A 15000-nucleotide genomic window follows, 5' to 3' on the forward strand; every position below is an offset into this window, starting at 1 on the left:
TTAAATTGAAGGACTTCTTTCATAAAATAATGACTTGAATTGAATTACTTCTTTGATAAAATTACTTGAATTAAATTACTTATTTGATCAAATAATTACTTCAATTGAATGACTTCCTTAATAAAATAATTACTTGAATTGAATGATTAGTTTTATCAAATAATTACTTGAATTGAATTACTTCTTTAATAAAAAAAACTTGAACTGAATTACTTCTTTAATAAAACAATTACTTGAATAGGATTACTTCTATACTTCTTTAATAAAATAATTACTTGAATTGAATGACTTCTTTCATAAAATAATTACTTGAATTGAATGACTTCTTTAATAAAATAATTACTTGAACTGAATTACTTCTTTCATAAAATAATTACTCGAAGTGAATTACTTCTTTAATAAAATAATTACCTGAATGGAATTACTTATTTACTTTTTGCATGAAATAATTACTTGAACTGAATTACCACCTGAATAAATTCCTGAATGGAATTACTTCTTTCGTAAAATAATCACTTGAACTACTTCTTTAATAAAATAATTACTTCTTTAATAAAAATAATCACCTGAATGGAATGACTTGAACTACTTCTTTAATAAAATAATTACCTCTTTAATAAAATAACTACCTGAATGGAACTACTTCTTTATTTCTTTCATGAAATAATCATTGAACTGAACGACTACTTTCATGAAACAGACGGAAGCAACGGCCGCTCAATTCCCACAGCTCGGCCGGCGGTCCCCGCCACGTGGGCACTAATTCATCCACTCAATAAATCAATCAGTCAAATGTGACGTCTTTGAAGCTGACCCTCGGGAAAGTGCGTCATTAACTCCTCGTCTGTGCGTGAACGTCTGGTCAAACAGTGAACGTTTTAGCGCTTGGCAAATGTTCTTGGTGAAACGTCTTATGATGTAATATTATGCTTTATGCGTACGATCAAGTGCATTTATATTATGAGATGAAATCGTGATTGCCACCGGTGGTACTAATATACTGTTATGCACAAACAACTATACATGCGATAACACACATTATGTGTGTATATATATATATATATATATATATATATATATATATATATATATATATATATATATATATATATATATATATATATATATAAACCCAAACACATATATATATAATTATAGATATATATATACTTTATATATATATATATATATATATATATATATATATACATACAGTATATATATATAATCACATTACTGTTCGGCGCAGAAATTTCTTACCTTAACTCCCTGTGGATCCTTTGAATCGAGATGACGGTTGCGTTACGCTAAATTTCATTCCACTGATTTCACCTTTCCGCCTTGAACCTGCATTGACAAAGACGCCAATAAACTGGGCAGACCTTGACGTGGAAACCTCCGAGAGAACAACCCATCCAGCGAATGACAACTGTTATCAGGAGAAGACGCGGTATCAGAGCAGAGTCAGCTAAATCTTTTATGATGCTTATCAGATTGTTGGCATTACGATAAGCGCCTCCGAGTGCTGCCTCTTCATAGATAAGTGCCTCATGAAGGAGGCTTTGTTTAAGCCTAAGGACGAAGGTGACTGATTCAGTGCGTAATTGAGCATCAACTGTATGGCGAGTGTATATATATATATATATATATATATATATATATATATATATATATATATATATATATATATATATATATATATATATTACATATACATATATATATATATATATATATATATATATATATATATATATATATATATATATATATATATATATATATATATATATATATATATATATATATATATAGAAATAATGAGCACACAATCACGTGTGGAACATAAATTAATTTCTGTCTCACATCAGGATCGAACCTAGGTATTTCAATTGACAGGCAAGGCTGCTGCCAGTCAAGCCACACGAGTCATTAAAGAAGTTGGAACCTAAGTACCACTGTACCTTAGGCGTTGCCTGGCCAGGCTAACTACCTTGCATAACAGTGTGTTTTCCCCAAACTTCCCGACCCAGCAGTGACTCAGCCGACGGCATTTCAATTGGAGGAACTTGGTTCGATCTTGATGTGAGTCAGAAATTTACATTATATATATATATATATATATATATATATATATATATATATATATATATATATATATATATATATATATATATATATATATATATATATATATATATATATTGTTTGTAGAGAGAGCTTCGAAGCAGAACACTGATTTCTCCACATCATCATCAGCATCAGTTCATTTACCTGCAATATCTCTAAATGATTACTCCGGAGTAACCTCTGAAATGGGGAGTTATCTGCAATATCTCTGAACGATTACTCCGGAGTAGCCTCTGAAGTGGGGAGTTGGCAACGGAGAGGAACTACCCATTTAACAACGTGGAATTCATTCTCAAAATACAATGTATAACCGGTGGATTACCTCGCTCTTGCGTAAACATAAACATTTATTTAATCTAATTTTTTTCTCTGGTCCTTGTTTAACTGAGAGGTATATATCCAAAAAAAAGTTAAGTATACCTTAGTTTAACCAGACCGCTGTATATATCCAACCGGACTGATCCATCTCCGAGAGCGTGTTGCTTAGCAGGAGAAATCTTTTCTTCATCAGGCTTAGATTGGGAATGGAATATAGAATTTTGGCCCAAGGCCAAGCGCTGGGACCTATGAGGTCATTCAGCGCGGAAAGGGATATTGATAGTCGAAAGGTTTTAAAGGTGCAACAGGAGGAAAACCTCGCCGTTGCACTATGAAGAGGGTGGAAAATAAGATTGAAGAAAGAGAATAAGAACAGAGATGCAGTAAAAGGAATGAAAGGGGTTGCAGCTGGGAGCCGAAGGGACGCCGCAACGAACCTTAAGTAACGCCTACAGCGCACCGCGTGAGGTGCACTGATGGCGCTACCCACCTACGGAGAGGTTGAGATTCGGGTATAATTCCTTGGTAACTTCTATGCAAATTTTTTTCCAAACTCTGGGCGCTACTGAATTAAATGCGTTTGTTTACGTTTGTCTGGGAGCAACCACGGACGTGAATTCCATAAAGGCCGAGGTCTATCGATATTGTATACATTCCAGCAAGACCTCTATATTTTTTTGCAACTCTGGGCCACTTGCCAATTCGTTTCTCAAACACTTCAGTGGGCAAATACTCTTCCTCCGACGTTCAGGCTACAATAGTTTCCTTTAGTTTTTTGTATTTGTTTTTTTACCAATCTATAGCTTCTTACCCTTTCCAGTCAGCCGAATTAAGTGCAAACTTTTCTTCTTTTACAGAATGTATCGGCCCCGAAAGTACATTTTGGATTCCCCCTCTGTTCTATCAGCTATCAACCTCCTGCAAACGTAATGGAATATGTGATTTAGGCATAAAGCCAAGCACTGGGACCCATAGGGTCATTCAGCGCTATGATGAGAATGAATGAAAAGGGAAATGATATAATTAGTTTATAACAGACATTCTAAAGGTCAGTGTTAAAAAAGGTAAAATCGAAGAGATTTAATTTCAAATGGAATTAAAACTGCCATAAATAAGATAAAACAAATAAAAAATGCGCCGAAGTTTTCTGTACATCTTATAATCAAGGCCACCGAAAATAGATCTATCTTTCGGTGGTCTCGGTATAATGCTGTATGATCCGCGGCCCATGAAACTTTATCAACGGCCCGGTGGTGGCCTGGCCTATATCGTTGCCAGACGCAAGGTTATGGCTAACTTTAACCTTAAATAAAATAAAAACTACTGAGGCTAGAGGGCTGCAATTTGGTATGTTTGATGATTGGAGGGTGGATGATCAACATACCAATTTGCAGCCCTCTAGCCGCAGTAGTTTTCAAGATCTGAGGGCGGACAGAAAAAGCGGGGACAGAAAAAAGTGCGAACGGACAGACAAAGTGGGCACAATAGTTTTCTTTTCAGAAAACTAAAAGATGCAAACATATTAATCATTCAGCGAAATCTACAATCGTTTCCCCACTCCAGTACAAACCCTCCCATCTTGCTGTGTGTACCTTTGATAAATTAAGACTCGTCCTTACCTTCAACAAGTCTTTATCTGTATTATCACCGATCTTCTCAAAAACCTTGCATACGAATAGGAACTTCCTTTCCTATTTTACGAAAACACTGCATTTTGTTTACATGAAAGATGACCTCTACCCGATTCGCCAGTAAGAAGGAAGATGACGTATTGTTCTGTATGAAAGTGGCCCGTTTGGCATAGAAAATCTGGTGAAAAAAATAGCAATTTTAGCGTCTGATATGATCAAAGCATTCAGAGGGCAAAAACACAAGAGAGGATATGGCAGAGGTACGATAATTACCGAATATGAATGCGATATAGACTTACAACCTTCCCTCCTCTCTCTCTCTCTCTCTCTCTCTCTCTCTCTCTCTCTCTCTCTCTCTCTCTCTTGTGTAAGTGTTTATTTGTTTATCATTATCATGTAAGCCTATCTATAAGGAAACTTAATCTGTCTATCAGTAATGGACTATTATGTTAAGTTCGACGAGTCTCCATTCTTTTTCTCGTCGGTCAGATTTCTTCACAAAATTCGTAGGACGAAGCAAAAATGATACTTCTCTACTTTCCTGATATTAACGCCTAGCGAGAGAGAGAGAGAGAGAGAGAGAGAGAGAGAGAGAGAGAGAGAGAGAGAGCTATCACTGTTTTCAAGCAAACTTCATTGCAATGCTAAGCAAGACTGTCAGTTGTCCTCTCTCTCTCTCTCTCTCTCTCTCTCTCTCTCTCTCTCTCTCTCTCTCTCTCTCTTGTGTGTAAGTGTTTGTTTGTATATCAGGTAAGTCTATGTACAAGGAAAATTAATCTTAAAGTATAACAGACTGCTACAACTGTATAGTAAGTTGCACTGCTTGGTCACTTCAGACTTAGAATACTATTGCACAGCACTTCCAAGGCAGATGAGCGCTTAATGGAGGGTTGCGTAAACCAAGATCTAGAGAATTCTCTAGACCTTGGTGTAACCCTTGGCAGAGCCAGACTCAGTCACTCTTTTGCGCCTGCAGAATACCGGCAAATAAAACAATAGCAGTCTGGTTACTATGTATGCTATGAAAATCATCAAACGACTGCGGGTATGGAGTTTGTACATTTGATACAAACTACAGGTACTAAGTGGCTGTAATGTTGAGGAGAAGGAAAAATGGTTGTTTCTGGTGTGGCGCTGACATAAGAACGACTGAATTTATTGCGTTAGAGAGAGACTAACATGTGAACAAATACAAAAGTGTTATCCCAAGACCCACGTGTCAGAAAATGCGTGCAAGTTTCTCAGTTTGTGGAAGATGATTGTACTGGGTGATCTGAATGCAGATTATGAGGTTCCTGGAAAATTATTTTTCTAGGGGTTTAAATGCTCGAAATACAAGGCTAAAGGGGTAATGTTGGAAAGTTCAATTGCAACATATGAGGTTTTCATCATATGTTTTAAGACAAAAGTGAGATTAGTCATGTTATGCAGAAACATACAGAACACTGCATTCATGTTTGTTATTGTGGGGACAAGAGATTGTTTATGGTTTGATTTTACCAAACGCAATTCTGTTTCAAACAGAAGCAATTAGCAGTGTTCTCATGCAGTGACACTTAGTTTGCATGCATATATTTAATCACATTATAAGGTTGTGCTCACACGAAGGAATATAAATCTTTTTCTGATTTTTAATTCGGTATCTTTTCTTTTATGAAAGAATAATATTAGCTACCAAGCGCTGGGACCTACGAGGTCATTCAGCGCTGAAACGGAAATTGACAGTAAAAAGGCTTGAAAACCACGCAGTTACACTTTTAAACAATTGTTAGAAGAGGGTGGATGCCAAGATGGAAGAAAGAGAATAAGAACGGAGGTACAGTAAAAGGAATGAAAAGAGTTGCAGCTGGGGGCCGAAGGGACGCTGCAAAGAACCTTAAGTAATTTAAGTAATACCTGCAGTGCCCCGAGTGAAGTGCACTGCCTCCCCCGCCCCCCCCCCCCAACCCTACGGGGCTCTTGACGAAATGATTAGTCTGCTTCCCCACCTGGGGACTGGAGACTGTTTATTAGCAGAACTTCAGAAATATGACGAGGACTCGATGAAAGCGCGGTAATGTCTCATGTAAGGCTAAAAAAGAAATTATTTAATTCTGTAATGATTACCTGGAAATAAACTTTGAAGAGTTAAATGTAATTCTAACGTAGGTATAGTAATTAGCAACATGTTGATTGTTCGATGTTGTATGCAACCGCTGATTGCTTTCCTTGGCTGCCTGCAGGCGCTTTGAAGTGCATGCGCCGTTTGTCAGTCCTTTCCTGTGATGATGCCAGTTCTCCACTTCCTTCCGAATTTCCTGTCGGATAAGCGTTTTGTTTAGCCTTGCAGTAATTAGATAACGCCTCTGATAACAAAACATTGAACGTCTGCGTCCTAGATTTAATCAAGGCGTGGGATGTATCACTTGTGACAGCATTCAAGCGCGGGAGAAATCATTCTAAAAGAACCTGGGAAAATTATTAATATTCAGAATTGTTAATTTTACATGTAAACTCAAGAACGTCATCTTGTCTTTGTGATTAATGTACTGAAGTCCAGATTAATGCTTGCTATGCATTGATACCAAAATAATGTAATTGTTAAAGTCTCGTGTACTTTATAAAAGCTTTCGAACCCTTGTCTAGGTTCATCTTCAGTCAAAAGGAGCCATTTAACATAAATTGTAGTAAGGTAAACATAAAAATCCAAATAAAAAGTCACTAAAGATTGTTGACACCGGTAGTTAGCTGGCAAAGTAAGTATACCTTAGTTTAACCAGACCACTGAGCTGATTACCAGCTCTCCTAGGGCTGGGCCGAAGGATTAGACTTATTTTACGTGGCTAAGAACCAATTGGTTACCGAGCAACGGGACCTACAGCTTATTGTGGAGTCCGAACCACATTATACCGAGAAATGAATTCCTATCACCAGAAATAAATTCCTCTAATTCTTCACTGGCCGGTCGGAGACTCGAACTCGGGCCTAGCAGAGTGCTAGCCGAGAACTCTATCGACTCGCCCAACGAGGAACTAGTTAGCTCTCCAATAGACTATAGGTGATGAAGAACGAGGGAACTTATTCTAACTTGGTGATTTCCTCTCCTCTATTATACCCTATTATACAAGGTCAGATAGGGTCAAAACCTCCTTCCACATCTGTTTTTAAAATCAGTGTCATAATCATCTTATATCTCAAAGATACCGCGGTAGAAATGGCCAGCCTGCTCGCTGGGTAAGGCATTTCTCTCTCTCTCTCTCTCTCTCTCTCTCTCTCTCTCTCTCTCTCTCTCTCTCTCTCTCTCTCTCTCTCTCTCGTTATCCAAGTCACTAACTGAACTAAGGAGGAAGAGTAAAAACATGTCTACAAAAATATAATTTATTCAGTAGTCTAACATGGCAAGTAGATTGGAATAAAAAACAGGAATTAAATAGGAATATCTGCATCCCAGAATTGTTAACCCAATTAACCAAGTAAAAAAATAACAGTTCTATCAACGTCCACCAGTTGAGTCTTTACGAAAAAATGGCTGGAATAATAATACTGAATATGTGTGGAGTATGTGACGATAATTTCATTTCACTTTCGCCTGTTGCCCAAGACGAATAAAAAGAAAAAGAAATATGTCTGGCGCAAAACATCTATCGTTTTAAACCAGTGGTTCCCAAAGTGGGCGGTGGATTGATATCGGGGGGGCGGTTAGGTGGCATTAAGAGCATTTAATTTTAAGCAATAAATAGCTTGCTTTTTTTTTTTTTTTTTTTTTACAAAATCTCAGTGACAAAATATATGTCATAAACACTAAGCCTAAGGTAAAAGAACACGTATGCATTTCATATATAATAAAGGTGACATTATTAGACTTATATAAGCAAAGGCAATATTCGCGTTTGGGGAAGTATGGATGGCATTCGCTAGAACGACTTTTCCTCCGAATTTATCTGGGTCAAAACGTACACATACGCGACCCAATAACAGGTCGGCCTTGACGTAATGGCGGCGAATGAATGAGACCGATTGCTTTGGCAATATTTAGAGACCGTTTATGGAATGTCGATACTTCGGGCGGGATGGCGTTGCATGCCGAGTTATACAGTTTGCTCTCGCTAGGATGAATGGGAATTGAGCTGCGAAGGGTCTCTCTCTCTCTCTCTCTCTCTCTCTCTCTCTCTCTCTCTCTCTCTCTCTCTCTCTCTCTCTGTGTGCTTTGCTCGAAAAACATACGATTTAATTCGCTGATTTGTGCCTAGTGGACAATTTCAATTGTTATTTCATGTTTCTCTTGAAAGTTTCTTTCCTAAGTCAAACATGAATTCTAATGTTTCTCTTCTTCATTCCTTAAAATTCAGGCACACCATCACACCATACTGTCACCATTGCATGACGCAAAGTGACCGTGACGTTCATCACGTTTACTATAACGAATGAGCGAACCGAAATAGACAAAAGAGACATTGGGCTACGCATGCATCAAGTTGTATCTAATAACGACATATACGATTTCCCAACCGTCGCGCGAACAAGAAATCACTCCCTGGCAATTCAAACTGACACGCGAACAACAACAGCGAAAATAAGTGTTCGACGGGTATGAGGTTCTAAATAATGTTCAGGTGTTTGCGTACAGGCTATCGTTTAGCATTGCCGAGGAAGATTTCGTGCACTGGCGTCATTCATCAAGTGGTTTGCACTATTTCAGAAATTGGTGTCGCTTTGATAAATACCTAAAAGAGAATTTACAGAAGCTTGACAAGTTTCGAGTGACCTAAATGGACCTCGTGATGTATATTTTTTATTCTGTAACGTTTTATATATGATTTCTGCCACTAACATTTTTCTACGCCCATACTTCAAATCTGCATTCCTCGTATGGGGGCAGTGCCGTCGGTGCACCTCATGCGGTGCACAGTAGGCTTACTTAAGGTTCTTTGCAGCGTCCCTTCGGCCCCTAGCTGCAACCCCTTCCATCCCTTTTACTGTACCTCCGTTCAAATTCTCTTTCTTCCATCTTACTTTCCACTCTCTTCTAACAATTGTTTCATAGTGCAACTGCGAGGCTTTCCTCCTGTTACACTCTTAAAACCTTTTACTCTCAATTTCCCTTTCAGCGCTGAATGGCCTCATAGGTCCCCGTGCTTGGCCTTTTTGCCTAAATTTTATATATTCTTCTATTCACATTTGCATTGTCGTTATAATAATACCATTTATTGAAATACGAGGTGATTTTCCTTCCTGCGTTTCAAAATGACGATTGTTGACATTCTCTTAAGGGACATTTCTCCTCGGATATTCAGTGTGTTATTCAGGAGATTTATTGAGTGATTGATTGACTATTTAAAAATCTTGACACCTGTGTTGTTCAACCAACGATAATTTCTCACTGAATAGGCTCGGTCTTGTTTACCTTTGTGTTTATTTATTTTCCATTTGGAGTAAAAAAAATAAAAGTTCGGATGGGGGTGAGGTTTTGTCTTTACAACGGCGCCTCAATTTTACGTCGTATAGCACAAGATTCTTAGTTGGATAAACATCGACTTGAGAAAAAGTTACCATCAGACTTTCTCTATATAGTAACTTTCCCCTTTTCTCTCTCTCTCTCTCTCTCTCTCTCTCTCTCTCTCTCTCTCTCTGTTCTGATCTTGAAAGCAATTCAGAAATCAAGAGCAAAATCATTTTGTGAAGTTCAGTGACAACGAGGAAAGGTTTCTATTGATTTCTATCTCTCTCGTTACTTCAAACCCACATTTAATTTTTGATCACGTTGAAGCATAATCTGTCACTCACTTACTGCTGTAGACTTATCATGGAAATATCACTTCATCGGAAGTGTATATATGCTTCTAAAAAACAGTAATATTGGTTTAATAGCATAGTAACCATTGTTCGTCTCAAATATCTAACATTTATTCTAGCCTAGTCTGTCTATATTTGGAGAATCGTGTTACTTTGGCTTGTTATCTACGCGTCACCTACTCCGAGGTGCTAGTACTAAACACCGTATGGTAAATGTAAAGTAGACGACAGCACGAAGATATCGTTTATTATTAATATAATTGTTGACCACACAATATAAAAATGGGTGTACATAACTCTGATCCCCGAGGGCCTAGTGCTAAAGACGGCGTCCCAAGGAGCTTCCGCTATGTTTAGTACTAGCACCTTGGAGTAGGTGACGCGTAGATAACAAGCCAAAGTAGCACCGGAGAATCTCCATCTTGACCGATACTAAATCCAAAGTAAGTCAACTCGTCCACTTCCTTGCTAATGCTCGTACTTTTCAGTTGGGGTAAGTTTGTCGTTTTACTGAGTAGAAGCAGACACCCTCCCCTCTTGCCTTGCGACCAGCTGATAGCAGCTTGGTTATCGCTTCCGGTGTTCACTGTTTGGTAACATAATCCAGAGTAATCGGTCTATCGATTGCATCCCATTCTACCTCTAATTGGCGGATTTTTTCCCCATTGCATTTGTGGTTTTTATTTACCATAACTTTCTTCGTTTTGACAGGCATAATGTTACCTTTACATACAATTTTCACTTTCATGAATACAAATTGGCTTGTTATTGCTTTTTTGTGTTTATTCTTCCCTTTATCAGTGAGAAAGTACCAAGAGCTTTCAAAATGACAGATATGAAAGCGCTATGAAAAAGTTACCAATTATAATGGCCACATCGCCGATACCGTGATGTGACGAAAAGCACGATGCTGGCTCAAGCTGTATGACTGTAGTGGGCAGACCAATTAGCAATTGATAATTTAAGCAGCCCGCATCATGTAGCAATTCTGGGATGTCGATGATTCAGAGGTGAATCAACCTCGATCTGACCTTTTCGGGGATCGAATGTGTTCATGACACACTTCCTTGCTGACGACGCTCGTTCTCCATTTGTAATTTGTAATAAACTGAGCGGTTATGATGCTGAACGTTGGGGGAAAGATTTTCGTTATAAATAAATCTCTCTCGAATGTCCTTGGAGTTATGTGACATTGTCTATGATTTTTGAAGGTCTAGGTAACCACTTCGGGTACTCGGACTGAACATATGCTTATATCTTTTAGCATAAACACTGACAGTTACTTTTTCCATGACTTGATTGTCACGAAGGGGTTAGTTCTCGATCTCACGAGGGTCTGAATCGAATGATAACCCCGTAGAGTAGACGTAACGCTGTACATCTGCTCGGGTAACGCTATTGATCGTAACCTTTCCAAGGCTTGCATGGGGGTCCGAAGCCCCATTTCTTGATGAGAGTGTGAATTTGTACTTGTCTGTTGTTAGAGGGCCGTGGTTATGAGGTTGCAAAATCAATGCGTGATGAGGTACGGTTGTAGATGGTCTGTCACCTGGGATTTCATAAAATGAGGACGCGGTTGTATTAAGAATAGAATAGAAAATAGAACTTAGGCCAAAGGCCAAGCGCTCGGACCTTTGAGGTCATTCAGCGCTGAAACGGAGATTGACACGAAAAGGGTTTGAAAGGCGTAACAGGAGGAAAACCTCGCATTTGCACTATGAATCAGTTGTTAGGAAAGGGTGGAAAGTAAGACGGACGAAAGGGAATACGAACGAAGGTACAGTGAAGGGAATGAAAGGGGTTGCAGCTAGGTGCCGAAGGGACGCTGCAAAGAACCTTAACAGCTGAGATTCTTAAACTGGTTTTTAATCATAGTCCATTTAAAGAAAAGTTTAGATGTCGATCTATACCACTGATATATCTTCAGATTTTTTTTTTTACTTGCACGCTGATGATATTCCATGCATGTGTCAATTAGCATACGTAGTTAGTTTACTGTTGCTTTGTTAAACATTAACAAAATTTTCCGGACACTGTGTTCTTGCAAAGCGGTGCATCTTTGTGCAATCTGTGAACGTTAGAGAGTATTGATAGCTGTCTCAGGTAATACATTTAATTGGCTCCTTTCAAATACAATTCTGCAAATTTTAAAATTGCATAGAAAATGAAATCATAATGATTTATCATCGCTTTTCCCGCTCGTTATTTCATTTGAGATCATGCGCCTGAGAAAGCTCTCTCTCTCTCTCTCTCTCTCTCTCTCTCTCTCTCTCTCTCTCTCTCTCTCTCTCTCTCTCCCCTCTCTCTCTCTCTCTCTCTCTCTCTCTCTCTCTCTCTCTCTCTCTCATACGAAAGCATATACACACAAAACCAAGTGCTTAGAAAACTACATAAGGAAATAATATATTCTAAGGGTGTTTCCCACGATACAGTGAAGCATGTCTTAAAATATGGTTGCAACTTTGTCTCTTACATATCACATACAGGTTGAAAACAATTCGACGACCGAAAGTGCTGAAAGAACCTTTGGCCCATACCGGATAATCGTATGAAGCACTGGTCAGAACTACCAAAAAACATTACCTTCTATATTTTAACCTGTATGTGATTGTGTGTGTGTGTGTGTGTGTGATTATACATTTTTTGCCGTAGTGTGGACATACCCTCATACTAGGCATTAACAATAACGTGTAGAAACGCTAAAGAAGCTTCTGAGACATTCTCTTCAAGAGAAAAAAAGCAATTTTGCATCAAATAACCCAACTGATGTCTCTTATAAAAAACATATTCCTCATTGGGAGGGTGGGTGCCGTTCTCGGCTAGCACTCTGCTGGGCCCGCGTTCGAATCTCCGACCGGCCAATGAAGAATTAGAGGAATTTATTTCTGGTGGTAGAAATTCATATCTCGCTATAATGTGGTTCGGATTCCACAATAAGCTGTAGGTCCCGTTGCTAGGTATCCAATTGGTTCTTAGCCACGTAAAATAAATCTAATCCTTCGGGCCAGCCAGCTCTAGGAGAGCTGTTAATCAGCTCAGTGGTCTGGTTAAACTAAGGTGTACTTACTTATGGGAAACGTAGGGTAAGTCACTTCTGTGGTCAATCTTCGTCTAATGAATTGCAAAGAAATGTCAAGCTCTGAAAATCTTTTATCCAGAGGTAAGGAAAATACTAATCCTTTTAAGCTATGTTCTGAATTCTGTTTGAAGTCTAATGCACGCAAAGCTCTCTGGATGTCTGTTACTCTAAAAAACTTTCTCGAAAAGAGCTACGCGCCTAAACAAAAGTAAATCGTTCTCCCTGTCACCCACGGAAATTCCTAGATACCGGACAGCTGCAGTGACTCTCTCTCTCTCTCTCTCTCTCTCTCTCTCTCTCTCTCTCTCTCTCTCTCTCTCTCTCTTAGGAATCCAATGGCTATCTTTGGTTAGAGGGTGGACACCCCTTACAGCAGTAATTGTCTCCCATTATTACTCTTCCATCTCACGATGGAATAGTCTTTTCCTCTATTCATTCCACAAGTACCCGAGTCTTGATGTAAACCTTCCCTAGTACTTAATTTTCTATTCTTGTCAATTTTATCCTCCCTTCTGAAACAAAGTTGCTGTAGCGTCAACACACCTATAGCGAAGGTCCTTTAAATATATTCTGAGTATATTTTCAAGGACCTTGCCTATAGCTATGTACATGAATCTCAACTCTCCTCTCGTGGATGTAATCTGGTTCAGAAATATTTTTCCCAACTTCCTTTATTCTCTTCAGTTGGTTATTTTCTTCAGTTGGCCTATTCTTGTAATGTCTAGCATTCTACCCACGTGCTGATGTTCCTAATATGACAGGCTTTTCTATAGTCTGAATTTAGTGATTCCCCCTCCCATTACATTTAAGACGCTTAAACTTGTGTTACTGATGTCCTGGGGTAAGCAACACCTTTCACTTGTTCCTGGTTATCATAACATATAAACTAAATATTCTCGGATGCTCACAAAGCACTATTGCCACTCTACACACAACACCAGTTGTGGCACTGAAGAGACCTCCCAGCAGGATGATATTGAGGTTTTTTTCCTTGGTATCCCATGGAGATATTCCTGCTTAACGGAAACATATTGCGTAGTTAAAACTTTTTCTCAGGCTAAAACGCGCCTTTGTTATTTAGTAGAATGAATGAAAGGTATTCATAGCTGTATGAAGTCAAGCTATGAATCTTTGTGCGTCGTTCCTCTGAAGGATAGTTATTCATACTACGTAAAAAAAAAAAAACTTATATCAACTTGAAGATAAACCATCTAACGTTTTATGTTCGATTATTGCTTTCTTCCCTCTACTCCCGAACTTTGGAATTTTCCATGCCTCAGTGGTCCCCATTTCTGTACTCTACCACCTGTCGTTCCCCTCCTTCTTGTCTTGTTCCCGTCAAGCATGGGGTAGATAAAAGCATCAGAATACCGCTTCCCTTAGGTCTTGTATCAGTAACAGATAAAATATTAATTTACTGTTGAGTGTATGGGTACGTGCCATATTGATTTTCTCTGTGTTTAGGACTCGCGAAGATGTAATTAAGTTCGCGGTGTCATTGTAACGACAGGTATTCATTGGCGAGGTCGCTCGGTGATGAAAAGGGCCGTTTCCGGTTGTACATCATTCAGCGTGATGTTGCTTGCACATACTTAATGGCAGAGATCGTGTCTGGGGTGCGAATGCCGTGCTGTTTTCATCTTCTTTTACGGAAGGCACTTACCTCTCTCTCTCTCTCTCTCTCTCTCTCTCTCTCTCTCTCTCTCTCTCTCTCGTTGCACACAGAAACTGATGCTTGGGGCAAGGACGTGAATAATTTCGTATTAAAAAATTGTCAACAAGTTACGTAAGGTCATATCTCTCTCTCTCTCTCTCTCTCTCTCTCTCTCTCTCTCTCTCTCTCTCTCTCTTTGCACTTCGAAACTGATGCTTGGGAGAACGTGGAGTGTCTTATTAAAATATGATTATTAACTTTCTTAAGAAGACCAAGTAATGACAAATTTCTTTGGCAGTTAAGAGAGCTTCTTAACGAATAATCCTCATAAGAGCAGGGAGTAAATTTTGCATCATATAACTTTATTTCAGTCATATGTTCAATTTGCAATCTTTTTTCCAACACATAGGACTACA

At 38.7% G+C, this 15000-nt stretch overlaps 2 protein-coding genes across 9 annotated transcripts in view; one reads left to right on the plus strand and one right to left on the minus strand.

The window, feature by feature from the left end:
* The window catches only part of LOC136843898 (high affinity copper uptake protein 1-like), a 220073-nt gene that overhangs the window by 79810 nt on the left and 125263 nt on the right, over nucleotides 1–15000 (minus strand). For 2 of the 7 annotated variants that reach the window (XM_067112796.1, XM_067112794.1), the window contains exons 1-2: nucleotides 1261–1424; nucleotides 630–858 (exon numbers count right to left, since the gene is read on the minus strand). The exons of 1 other annotated variant lie outside the window; for it this stretch is intronic. The gene's annotated coding sequence lies outside the window, so the exon portion shown is untranslated. Of the gene's footprint in view, nucleotides 1–629; nucleotides 859–1260; nucleotides 1431–15000 lie in introns of those variants that run through there. 4 more of the 7 variants (XM_067112783.1, XM_067112788.1, XM_067112789.1 and 1 more) reach the window with 3 other exon arrangements.
* The window catches only part of LOC136843897 (mucin-22-like), a 100897-nt gene that overhangs the window by 23113 nt on the left and 62784 nt on the right, over nucleotides 1–15000 (plus strand). The gene's annotated exons all lie outside the window — the stretch shown is intronic.

The sequence above is a fragment of the Macrobrachium rosenbergii genome, chromosome 12 (assembly GCF_040412425.1).
Source record: "Macrobrachium rosenbergii isolate ZJJX-2024 chromosome 12, ASM4041242v1, whole genome shotgun sequence".
Taxonomy (NCBI): domain Eukaryota; kingdom Metazoa; phylum Arthropoda; class Malacostraca; order Decapoda; family Palaemonidae; genus Macrobrachium; species Macrobrachium rosenbergii.